Below are 13,892 nucleotides of genomic sequence, written 5' to 3'. Positions count from 1 at the left end.
ATGGTCACAAGTGGCATCCCACAGTGTTCTGTCCTGGGACCACTCTTGTTCGGTATATACTTTTCCGAGGTACAGGCAAACATGGGAGGACTATGGCTCACCAAGTTCGCAGACGACTGCAAACTGGACACCGTAATCGACTCTCCAGCTGACACAAACATCCTTCAAAAAGGTCTCACAGAGACAGATAACTGGTGCCAGTGCCATGGTTTAAAGCTAAATGCCAAAAAATGTATAGTCATACCCTTTGGCAAAAACAATGTGCCCACAAATTACCACATAGGCAGAAACCCATTAAGTACAGAGAAAGTTATTAGGGACCTGGGGACCCAAGTTGATAGCAATCTCTCCTTTGAAAACCACATTGCCAAAGTGGTTAGAAAGACCTTCTACATAGCCCACCTCATCACGAAGGGTTTCACATCTCGATCAAGAGTGGTAATCGCGCCCCTTTATTCATCCCTCATCAGGCCCATCATAGAATACAATGCCCCTTTTGGGATGTACCTTACCCGACACCTGCAGCAATTAGAAAGACCCCAAAAGTATCTCACCAAGAGGATCAAGGGTTTCAAACAGATGCCATATGCTGCTCGGTTAAAAAAACTCCAGCTCTACTCAGTTGCATACTGCCTACTTCGAGGCGATCTATGCCTGACATACAAAGCTATGTCAAATCCAGAATTAATGGACATGCTTCACCTCAGTAAATCTAAATCCCTTAGAGCCACACGCTCGAGGGACATGAACCTCAGCACAGAAATAAATAGAACTTGCTGGAGGGACAGGTTCATAACCCAGAGGCTCCCTTCACTCTGGAATAGAATTCCAGTTCATGTGAGGCAGAGCACCTCACTGAATCTCTTCAAGAAGAATCTCAATAGGTGGATGGGGGTTCGTAGGTTTGTCCCAAGGATTACTCCCGTGTCACTATTAGACAGAGGCACAGTAAACTAAACCTTAAAAAGGGCACAATATACTCAAATCAAGGGGTGGCATAAGCCATACAGAATTGGGCTAGGCTTATAATTGCCCCAGGGCAGATAGCCTAGTATGAACCTATGAACCTATATGTCATCAGCACATCTTATTACAGTATTGTCAGTAAGATCAAAAGTGATTAGCTGTTGTACATATATCTGGGAGTCATGTGTTAGTGACAACTGCACACATTCTGCAGCAACATACCACTACTGTACATCAGACTCATGGCACATAATTCAATTCACTCTAAATACTTCTAAATAACCAATAAAACAGAATATTTACAAATGAGGAAGAAACCTACAAACTAGTATGTTACATATCCATAATATTCACTGCACATGCAGTTGATAAACTGTCTAAACATAATGCATGCTGAATATAATTAATTTTACCCATGCATTGCACTACACTACTGGAGTATAACATGTATCACATGTTTCCTGTCATGTAATTTAATTGTATGTGTTTCCTAGGGAAGAGTACTGATCATAGATGATCAATTGCAAACTCATCCCAGACTTCATATATAGTAACAAAAAAGTATGCATTTATATAAATTTAATATTAGCAATATATCCAGTAATAAACATAAGTAAAGGTTAACACAGGAAACATTAAAAAATGAACCAATAATCTAGAAAGTAACACAGTCTATATGTACACTACAACAATGGAACAGAAAAATAGACCAGTTAGAGGAGATAGTAGCAGAGGTAATCTTTCCTACAAATATGCAACAATAACTATTGGGGATTGGGTAATATACTTATCATAACTGTTCAGTTCCTTACATTTTACCAGCATGATGACCCTTTTATATCAGTATGAGATATTGGTTAGTGCAGCTACTTGTACTTAAGACTAGCATGTTACCATATTCTTACAGCTGACTTGTGAGCAGAGTAAGCACATTAATAATATGTGTAAACCTATATCAACCATATATTGCATGTTACATTACAATGTTTAGTACTGTACACACATACAGTCATATTTCTCAAACTATCACATATTAGCAGATACCACCTGTATGGAAATGCAGATATGACGGTACCATGCTGTACTCTATCTGTCTACAATATCCAAGATATAGAACCCACAACAGAGATGCGAGAAGGTAGCTGTTACCAGCTTTAAAGTAGAGGACTTACTTCAACTTATTTGTGAAAAATGAAAAATAGAAACACGTAAATGATATGATATTAAGCAACAGTAGTAAACAGACCAAAACTTCAGATGTTAATTCTTCTTTTATGAAGGTACTGAAGAAACAAATTCAAGCAGGGTTAGTCAACAGAATAACTCAGCTTTAATTCACGATAAACTCTTTTGTTCACCAAATAGACTTCAATATTCAAGATATTTAATATAATAGCTATATTGACAATATTTGAAATATGCCTATAAAGCCCAGACATTTCTGTTGTCTGCTCATCTCTCACTTTTGTGATATGTCTTGTGTCATACACGTTCATCTGCAGGACTTTTTTTGTACATCTGTTATGGTTCTTTGAGACGTCTGAGGAAGAGTGACTATCATGAGCTCTCCTTTCTATGATACCACAAATATACATCATCATGCATGGATTTCTACCCCTCCAGGGTAGGTTCACCAGCTGGTATGGGCTGAAAAAGAGAAAGAGCAGAAGAGTGAGACTGGAAGCCAGCACTGCTGCTCACAGGGGATGTCTTGACCCAGATTTGGGAGGCTCAACCCTCTCTTTGCTGTCATCATTCAGAAAAGCATTGTGAACTCTTAACAATGAGCATATCATCAGGTGAATCCCCACCCTTCCTAAAGTTGTGACATCCCTCACAGCCAGCACATTCATCTACTTTGATCACGGTTCATGGTGACTGACTTCACTGAGGAGTCAATAATGGCTTGGCTCACACCAGCATATTATCCTCTTCCTTCTTTGAAGAGGGATGTGCAGGCATAGTATCATTCTGACCTTTCCCACCATCTGTTACATATACTTGGGATGTTAAAAGAAACCAGCCTGACTGGGTCATAGTAAAGACATCATCCCTCTGCACCAATAAAGCTAACTTCCTCTGCAAGGCATTTAGATTTTGCTGCATACTTTTGGACTTGGCAGACATTAGCACTGGGTGTTAGTCCCAGAAATTCTGAAACATCTCATGTTAATGAGATTCATTAGGGATTTATAGTGCTGAAGAGCAACGTATGTTAGCCAACATGTCATATAAGTCTGTAGTATTCTGAGATGGATTCTACATGGTTAAATAATTTACCTTCCTGATACCACAGTATCATCATCATCACCCAACCACCCTTCCTCCCATTTTCTGCATTGTGTCAGGGTGTCATGTTAACTGTTGCCATCTCTCTTGTTTCAATGTCACACTCCTGCCTTCTTCGACACTCATGCCTAGCTGTTTCAGATCTTCTCTTACACAATCCATCCACCTCTTCACTGAACACTCTTATTTCCTCTTACCTTCTTCCTGTCTGTCTCACATCTTCTTCTCCAGATTGTCTTCTGCTTTTCTGCACATGCCCAAACCACAGTAATCTGTTTTTTTTTGCAATTGGAGCTACTTTGGCTTCTGCTCTTATGTCCTTATTTCTTTGTCTATCCCACAGTGTGCATCCTACCACCATTCTCATACACTTCATCACCTCTAGCATTCTCATCTGCTCTGTCTTTACTGACCAAGTTTCTGTAGTATACAGTAATACTGGTCACAACACTATTTTGTACACCTTACTTTTCAGCTTCTGTCATATACTACACCTGGCACTCTATGCCAGTTGACTGCAGCCCCTCTGATTCTAGCTTTGACCTCTTAATTCAGACTTCCCCTCTCTTCAACCACCCCTCCCAGATACTTAAAGCTATTAACGTCTTCCACTAATCTTCCCTTCCATCTCAATTCTCAGTTTCCTCTGATTTTGCCAATTTGCTGCCATCACCACTGTCTTACCTGTACTTAGTTTCATCCCATGTGCCTACAGTTTTGCATTACATTCCCCTATCCTTCACTGATGTTCTTTTTCATGACTATAGTGCTCTTGGCATGTATTTGTTGAAGGTGAAGAACTGCTTGGAAGATCCATCCAATATACTATGATTCTGATGACATTTCTGAGGCTTCATTTGTAAACCACTCTATGCAACTGTCAGTACTTGCTATGTAATGCTTGTGGGCATGTGGACAATGATGCATATTTCCTTACCCGTATATTGTCCATAGGTATGATACACCCTTAGCACAGAAATGTGTTGGTGTCTACAGATGCCTATAAAAGTATGCTGCATACCCACTGCATCCATAACTAGCTGCATATCTTTGTAGTTATACACTAAAAGGAGTGACTGTAAGTTTAGTTAGAGTAGGTTTTCTTTCTCTCTCTATAGATATATCTATACACACACACACACACACACACACACACACACACACATATATATATATATATATATATATATATATATATATTGTAATTCTGTCTTTATATATAGTACATCTAACTCACAGTGTATGTGTGAGTGTATAATATATATATATATATATATATATATATATATATATATAAATATATATATATATATATATATATATATATATATATATATATATATATATATATATATAGCTATAGATAGATAGAGGTACACATACTCAAACACAGACACTTGTTCACATACAACATAAACACATGCATATGTGTGTGTGTGTGTGTGTGTGTGTGTGTGTGTGTGTGTGTGTGTGTGTGTGTGTGTGTGTGTGTTTGAGTAACCATAATGTAAGCATAGCCAGTATACACTGCAGTAGTGCATTAGCCCATAAATCTGTAATGTCAACATAACAATTCACATGCATATTACACATGAAGCCTGCTTGTTACATTGTCTCTTAAATTACTCAGAATAAAAAAACGTCCCTTAAATTACTCCAAAATCTCAGAATGGTGAGGCTTTTCAGAATCACACCCATCTTGTAGCCATGTCTTTTAAGACTTTAATGAAGGCAGCATTTATTATGTTTATGGCTGGATCCAGATGTATTGTTTGTACCAAAAAAATCAGATTTTAATTTTGTTTTCTGAAATAATATCTTCACTACATGTCAGCATCTCCTGCTACCTATAATCTTTAGAAAACATTACAAAATGGTAAACAACCTTTGAAATAACAAGCTAGAATGTGTCAATTTTCTTTGCAAAAAATATTCCATGTAAATTTGTCAGATTTCAAAATGAATACCCAAAATGTACATAGGCATTTATACCTGGGGAATGCTACTTATCAAGTATAAATGAAAAGTATTTTTCACTCAAAAAAGGGGCATTGCTATCACTTTACAAAAATCACATTTTCTGGCACCATCACAAGTAGCACATCACTTCTGAGTCACAACCTGGCAGTGTTGCCTCCACAGCTCCTGCACTACCTGCTAAACTGCAACAGGTAGCTCTGCCCCAGTGGGCTGGTGCACTGGTACCCACTGAGAGTAGTACCAGTGGATGTGTAGACTACATCATATGTTAACTGCTGACAGGACTGGTGGGGGAAACAATGGAGAAAGGACTTGGTGTTTGCATTGGCAGAATAGAAAAAATCCTGCACCGAATAGTTAAATCAATGCCTTGTCCCTCACTGCCCAATGTGTTTGCAACAGGTGACAGTGAGAATATTTCAGATGGTAAAGACTAAGATTCTCAATATACTTGTGCTGGATGAGGATGCAGCTCCAAAGTCCCCTACCTATTCCCAATCATGGGGTCCCCCAACCTTTTGTGCCCGTCACATGCCTGTCTACCTTGTTTGTTCTGTATGTCAGAACCTGCTACCTAATGTAGCCTGCCTATCTAAACCTCTTGTTCCTAACACCATCTCTAACATTTCTATCTCACAAAAAATGTACCCCTGTCCCACACAAAAATGCTACCACATAGCTCTTTGCTTCACTTATATATATATGTATGATGCACTTGATTTGGTCCAACTGGACAAAAAACATTATTAAGTTGTTGTCACCTACTCTTGATATGGTGACTATACAAATTCCTCAAATTATTTGTAGAAGCACAATGTTGGCTGGTGAAGAAATGAATAGCTATGGTGCTCTCCCACCACCATCCTGCATATTTCTTTATTCTTCCCCCCAGTGTCCTACCGTCTGCTTGCCTCCATTTTTACCACTGTCCTATCAACATCTTTTCACAACTTTAACCTGGTCAAAAATAGATTCACACTGCACACACACATAGCCAGAGATGGCCCATAAAACAAACTCTCAGTTTTTTCCCTCAACATTTGCATAACAGTTGGCATCATGCACCAGATGTAAGTGATGAACCATGTTCTTCAGCAAAAACTGAAAATTTTTCAATCAGCCACATTATTACGGTTCTCGTCATGCAACTGTGCTTAGCCTCACTGTGAGACAGAAAGCACGAAAGAAAGCAGTATGAGGATAAAGTATTTACAGGTTTATCAGGCTGTAGAATTTAGTGTACAGCACATGGGATGTTTCAGCACTCATTACTGTAATGAAGTATGATGCACACATATCCCCTTGCTTCATACTTTTCTCATTGTCCCATTAAATACGTGAATTTTACAACATGAAATATGAGTTGCTTTGTTTTGTGATTGGATAATCCTCAAGTCTACTCAATTTTATAATGTTTATAATATATATAATGTTTATTGTAATTTGCTTTAAATTAAGCTTTTTTCCTCAGGCCTCCATTGAAAAAAGGGCTTCCTGCCCAGTTAGACTAACCCGGTCAACGAATGTGAAAATAAATAAAATAAAAAAATATTTTAATGTAGATTGGCAGGTGTTTGAATCCAGCAGTATATCAAATCATAGTTACATTTTTGTTTTTAATAGCATCTTCCCTTCTGAAGTACTGTATAAATATGTTAGGCCAACTAAAGCATCTTGTATATCCATTTATTTAGTATACTACTATCCCACCCATTGTCATATCTCCAAGTGCAAACATCTGGACATAGCAAAAGTACTAAAGTGACAGAGGTTCAAAAATAGGGACAGATTGCAGTCATTGCTCTTACACACTTAGGAAGTTGCCTAATAAAATATTTAGCAATAGTGTGCATTTTCTAAAGGATCTGAAGTCTGACACATAAATGTATGTTATAATGTAGTAACTTCAGACCTCAATGATTTACTAGAAAACACAAATTATAAAGAAGCCTACAGCATGACTTTCATGTGGACATTGAACAAATCTGTTGACAGTGGAAATATCTGTATTAGGAAAACTTTACTGTAATGACAATGACATTTGTTTCCATGCTGTCATAGAAAACATTAACTCAGTATGCAAATGTTATGAAATGGCTCAGTATCAGAAATGTCTAAATGCCCGTACTCCTTAGTTATGAGACATTTGGTATGGAGCACCATAAACCACTGGTATTCCCCATTCTATATTAAAAAATGAAAAAGTAATTATGCATGTGGTAATATTTTGCCATCTGTCATGAAAATAAGCTTGGCACTAATGCACCTCAGTAAGTAATTGTGGCAAACTGAAAGTAATTCAATGGCTTCTATTACTTGTGTATGGTATGCTGGCTTATTGTAGTCAAGATATAAGGAACTTACAAAGATGCTGTTCATTTGGGGCATAATGGAAATTACTTTTGTACTGACACATTGCCCTTTCAAATGTGTACCATTGAATTGGGAAGTTTGGATACATAGTTGCAGAGACATAGTCATTAGTGTACCATTTTATGTTTGGTGAGTATGTCTTGTAGTTACCTCACTCACACAATGTGCACACTTTAAAAAGTATGCACAATGATACAGAAACTATGCGAGAACTGTATAAAGTGATCTTGAGATGAAGAATCAGGAATGCTACTGGTTGACAGCTGTGCTTATCATTCATCATATGAGTTGTCAATATACTTTAGTGTGATACACATTGATATCATTCATGCTAATGAAGTGATGTATGAGTTACTGTAGTAATATGTAGTGAGTTGTGATAAACACATCACTGTTTTGCCTGCCTGTCAAGACATCACTATTCACCCAAATGTGTAATGCACACTACAGCTATATGCTATCCATCATTTGTTACAAGACTTCTCCTGTGGCATTGGCTGTTGATACAGTGTTCTCTAGAGTGTGTACTTATATAGGCAGGTATTCAAATCCAACAATGACTAACTAGTGTGAATGACTGTAGTAACAGGTATGATTGGCATATCCAACTGATCTGGTATGTACACTTCCACTCAGGAGAAACATTTACATGGGGAGAGGCTCACCACAACAATTTCAGTCCCAATTAGCTCAAACATGTACTTTGCAACACAATGGTCAAGTCATCCCTTCAAATATGTTCTGTCTCCCACCTCTAGTAAGACTTTCTGTGGTTTGAGCAACTAATACACATTGTTCTAGTGTGTATACTTAGACAGCTAATTGTTCAAATCTAGTAAAGACTAACTAGTATGAATATGTGTGAATGTCATGACAGATAGGACTGCTATATTTAAATAGTCTTATGTTAACTTCCCCTTGGAGGAAATGTTTACAAAGGGAGAGGTCTCTCACAACTCCTTCATTTACTTTTTAAACCAATCAATTGCATTACAATACAATGATGAAGTTATACTTTCAAATATGTTAATTTGATATGCAGTAAGACTTCTTTTTTAGCATCAAATTTTTGGAGATTGTGGACTTAAACATGCAGGTATTCAAAATTAGCAATGACTAACTTGCGAGAGTGTGTGTGTGTGTGTGTGTGTGTGTGTGTGTGTGTGTGTGTGTGTGTGTGTGTGTGTGTGTGTCTGTGTGAGAGAGATAGTGAGATAGAGACTATGGAGAGTGTGTCTGTGTAATTTTACTGCTCTGTAGGAGTGGCTTACGAGACAGGTCTTGTATGTAAACTTCCCCTCAGTGGAAATATTCACATGCAGGGAGTCTCCTACAACTGTTGCACTCACCTTTTAGCTAAATATTTGCCTTGACACACAATGATGAAGTCATACTTTCAGATTTCAGTCTCACAGCTGCAGCAACGCTTCTCATGTAGCTTGAGCAGCTAATATAAGGTTCTCTAGAGTGTGCTCTTGAATAGGAAAGCTTTCAAAATCTGCAATGTATAAGAAATGTATGTGTGTTCAACAATGGTGACAGAGAAGACTGCATTATATTCAACATATATCAATATGGTTACCACCCACTTGTGTAAACATTGATATTGCTGAAGATTTTGATTCCTCAAAATACATTTTAGGGGACACATGACCATTCCAAAACAATATTTAAGTCAGGCCTTGAAGCATGTGCTTTCAGATGCCTCTAGTTTAATATCTCCTGTGACAGAAGCAGTTAATGCACAGCACTTTAGATTGAGGACATAGATAGTGACTCAGATCCAGATATTCTCACCTCTTTCTGATTTATATTAGATTATATGGATTGTATAGCAATTGGTTCATTAACAGATATAATGAGGATAAATCAATGCTGGTTAACAGTTGCATGGCCTCATTATTTTAATAATTCAAACACATTTTTATGTGAGTCATGCAGATTCAAACTTACCACTGAAGTCATCTATTCAAGTATGCACTTTCTGACAATTCCACTCATGACCTCTTACATGGCATCAGCAGTTAATATGCAGTTCTCTAGATTGTGGACCTAGATAGGTAGATGTTTAAATGTGGTAATGTAGTTGTGGAAGACAATAATAGTAACAGACATGACTGGAAAGGAACAGATACTGACATGCAAACACACACTGCTGTTAACAACAACAGGGCGAAAGAATTTTGAGCCACAGAATACATTTTAGTGGAGGCATAACCATTGCAACAGATTGTTAATGTAATTGCTTCAAGTGTGTCCCTCATTAGACTTCAGATAAAGTTCTGTCTGTGGTGTCAGTGATTGATATACATCTTTATGAACCAAGAACTATAAACACGAGTAGGCAGGTGTTCAAGACTGCCAATGCATAAATGCTGAGTGTGTAAAAGAGAGGTAGCACTCAGTATTAGCTTCTCAAAAGTAATTGATCATTACTATTATTCTTACTGTATGTTTTTCCATTTGGGGAGAGACAGACCAAATTGTGTAATACCCTGAATGGAAGCTGTGAGGTCCAGTAATATTCTATTGAATTGCCACTAAATAATGTGATGTCTCCCACTATCCTGGGTCAATAACTAAGGCACTTCAGTCTTTACTACTGACTCCAATGTGAGACTGTCACTTAAACAGGAGTAATATTTCACCATGTCCCATAAGACACAGGCACAACAGGAATGTACTCTATAGCCTAGGACTGGACTTTATACTTCTGTCCACCCCTAATGTAACTGCTTATTACACACTTCAGAGCAATGTGTCCCAGTTTAAGACCTTTGATATACTCACACTTAAATAAATTAAATCTCACACATCCAAACACTTCTAGGAAAGACTGACAGATTTACAGCTTCCCTTCCCCAAAATAATATGGTAATGCTACCATCAATCAGAGTGTCTTCATGCCCATGCAAAAAGGTGTCTAATTATGAAAATTAAATATTAAGACAAATAGTAGCAAATGTAAGTTAATATGTAAGTTAATAAACATATTTAATATTGAGCAAAATGATTAAAAATATAAAACAGTAATTTCCAATAAACAGCGCTCAATCACAAGGAAATGAATCAATACTTTGGGATAGAAATCCAATATACAGAAAAACTCTAACTGATCTGATTACTTATAATTTTCTCATCTGACTAAAGAACACTGTCTCTGATCTAAACAAAATTACTACAACAGAGCAAAGGCAGGATGGTTCTTGGTAAGTCTTTTTTCATATCCACTGCACACTACATATGTGATAACTGACAACTGTAACTGACTTCTAACAACTGACGTCTCTAACTGACCACAAACTGTCTTCAGCAGACTCTTTTATAGACTAGCTTAACTGTCAGCTGTTCCAGTTTTAATTTTCATTTCATATTTTGAAAATCAACAACTAAATGTTCATTCCTGTCTTTCAGCTTCTGACAGTAACACATAGCAACTGTCAACATTCCAACATCATCTGCTGATCAGCTGAATCTGAGACAGTTTGCTTTTAGAATCTCTCTTCACAAACAGGCATAGTTAGAAATGCAAAAGGACACTGCTCAAGTCTCCAAAACACTCTGTACAAACAAATCACAAATCAACATACAAGAACTTATTTACAATATCATAGCTAGTCATGTTGGCATATAACACACAGGTCAATCTGAAATCATGTACAATAACTCAGCCATACATGCTAGCACAAACAACAGTGTCCAATTTCTTCACACACACCCATGACTCAAGCACAGTTTTCAAGTAACCCTTGAAAAACGACGCTTGAAAAAATGGGTCTGTCTAGGAATATCAATCCACTCCTCTTTTGATTAATCCATTTGCAATAGCGTTATTAACCCTACTGCAGTGTTCTTCTCCTTCTGAGGTAACATGGCTGAGCATGGTCCTCATGCCACAATTTGATGCATCTACTTGCACATAAACTCTTCACTATAATCTGGACTGGCCAACACTGGGGTTACTCCCAAAATATCCCTACGTTTTTGGAATGCCTGTTCACAGTCCATGGTCCACACTACCTTATCTGGTTTACTTTTCCTAGTTGGGTCAGTAAGAGGTGCAACTATTGCACCACAACTAGGCACAAGTTTTCCAAAATACCCCACTGTCCCTAGAAATGCTCTCACCTGTTTTCTAGTAACAGAAATGGCACTTACTGGGATTAATGGTTAGTCCTGCCCTTTTAAACTGGTCTGCAAATGCCCACAGCATAGCATAGTATTTTATGTAGAGTTTAACCTTTTCCCAAGACCATTAGTCTGGGTATAGTAGGGGTTGGTCTTTAAATGTTTCACTCCACAACACTTCCACAAGCAAGTCAGCAGGTCTGACATGAAGTTGGAACCTTGGTCACTCAGTATCTCCCTTGGAAAACATACCATGCTGAAAATTTCTAGCAAAGCATTTGCTACCTTCTCTATAGCCATATCACCTGCAAAAGGAATATTAGGAACTATAGCTAGAAGTGGCAGATGGTAGGCTCTAGGATCTACCAACTGCCAAACTACCTCACCTTCCAGCCCTCCTTCAGGATATCAGTCTTTATACAGCAGACCTCCTTTCTCTGCCTCAATATTACCTGCACAAGGAATATTAGGGACTATAACTAGAAGTGGCAGATAATAGGTTCTAGGCTCTACCAAATGCCAGACTACCTCACCTTTCAGCCCTCCCTTAGGAGTCTACTTTCTATACAGCAAACCTTCCTTCTCTGCCTCAGTATCAAATGCACGAGGAATAGTAGGGACTATAGCTAGAAGTGACAGATAGTACGCACTAGGCTCTACAAACTGCCATACTACTTCACTTTCAAGTCCAACTCCTGGAGTCCACCCTTTATACAACAAACCTTTGTTCCCGTATACAGACTCCCCTCTTCCTTGAAACTCAGGTGCTTCTTTAGGCATTTCTCTCAAGCTTTGTAATGTAGGGTATGTAAGTTGAGCCTGTCACAGCTCTACATTTGTGACCCTCCCAAGTTCCCCTTCTGCATGTAGCCTACTAATGTCTGACAGCTGTACCTCACTGCCACTCTGAGTACTATCACTCACCTTCATCCTTGTAGTCACTATGTCCAAGGGAACATCGGTACCTCTCAGCAACTGTGGCTCACTTTCAGACGTACTGCTAGAGGATAGCTCCTTCTCAGAAACAGCCACCATACCAGTCTCAGCTGCAGGTATGAGATCTGTCTGGGTCCCCAGGAAACCGGACATACATGCTTGTCTCCAAGCCTGACTGAGTGTCAATGCAGGCACAAAAGGAACTGCATCATCACAGTCATTCCCTATCAGGACATCTTCAGGAATATTTTCAAACACACACTCCCCTTCCATAGGAAGCCTAATAACTTCTGACAGTCGTACCTCACTGTCAATCTGGGTACTATCACTCACCTCCGTCCTTGCATTCACCATGTCCAAGGGAACATCAGTACCTACCAGCAGCTGTGGCTCACTTCTCTGACACAGCCACCACACCAGTCCCAGCTTCAGGTATGAGATCTGTCTTGGTCTCCCACAGGCTACTGCACCTACATGCCTGTCTCCAAGCTTGACTTAATGTCACTGCATGTACACAAAGTACTGCATCATCAAAGTCATTCCCTATCAGGACATCTGCAGGAATATCCTCAAACACATCTACCTACCTGCTTCCTCTTCCATGCTCCCAGTCAAGGTGAATCCTAGGTTATGGTATTTGGAATGGGGTCCCTCCCTAAGCTCTCACTGGAGTGTACTGTCCAAGCAAGTACTGCTCTTTTATAACCACTACAGGCTTTAAAATAGTTATATCAGAAGCTGGGTCTGTATTAGCAAGTAACCTGTTTACCACCTACTAAGATAGGATATAAATTTGGTGATAGATTGGCATCCCTGTTGTTTCCAAACAACTTACTGCTGGCAGTTTATCATCACTACTTGCTGGCTCCCTCTCCTTCTGGTTCTCATCTTGCCTCGACGGACATTTCACTGCTATGTGGCCCCTCTGGTTGCACTTGAAACACCTAATCTCTAAACGTGCACTTGGACTAGTAGTTTCCCCTGCTACTGGTGTACTCTGTTGGAGTTGTTTAGACTGCCCCCCCCCATGCATTCCCTTATATCCATCTGCAGCATTGGGAATCCCTTTTTTATGCATTGATGCTCTGCTTGCTAAGTAGAAATCCCCTTTTCTCCCCAACTCCTTTACAGAGTCACACTCTCTGTCTGCTAACCAGATTCTCGTGTCATCAGACAAAGTACTAAGGGCTTGTTCCCTCACCAAAAGGTCTCTCAATCCC

This window comes from Protopterus annectens, chromosome 2.part2 (genome assembly GCF_019279795.1).
Source record: "Protopterus annectens isolate FY-2018-M chromosome 2.part2, PAN1.0, whole genome shotgun sequence".
NCBI classification, from domain to species: Eukaryota; Metazoa; Chordata; order Ceratodontiformes; family Protopteridae; genus Protopterus; species Protopterus annectens.
The sequence above is the reverse complement of the archived record's forward strand: the minus strand, read 5'-3'. Positions refer to the sequence as shown.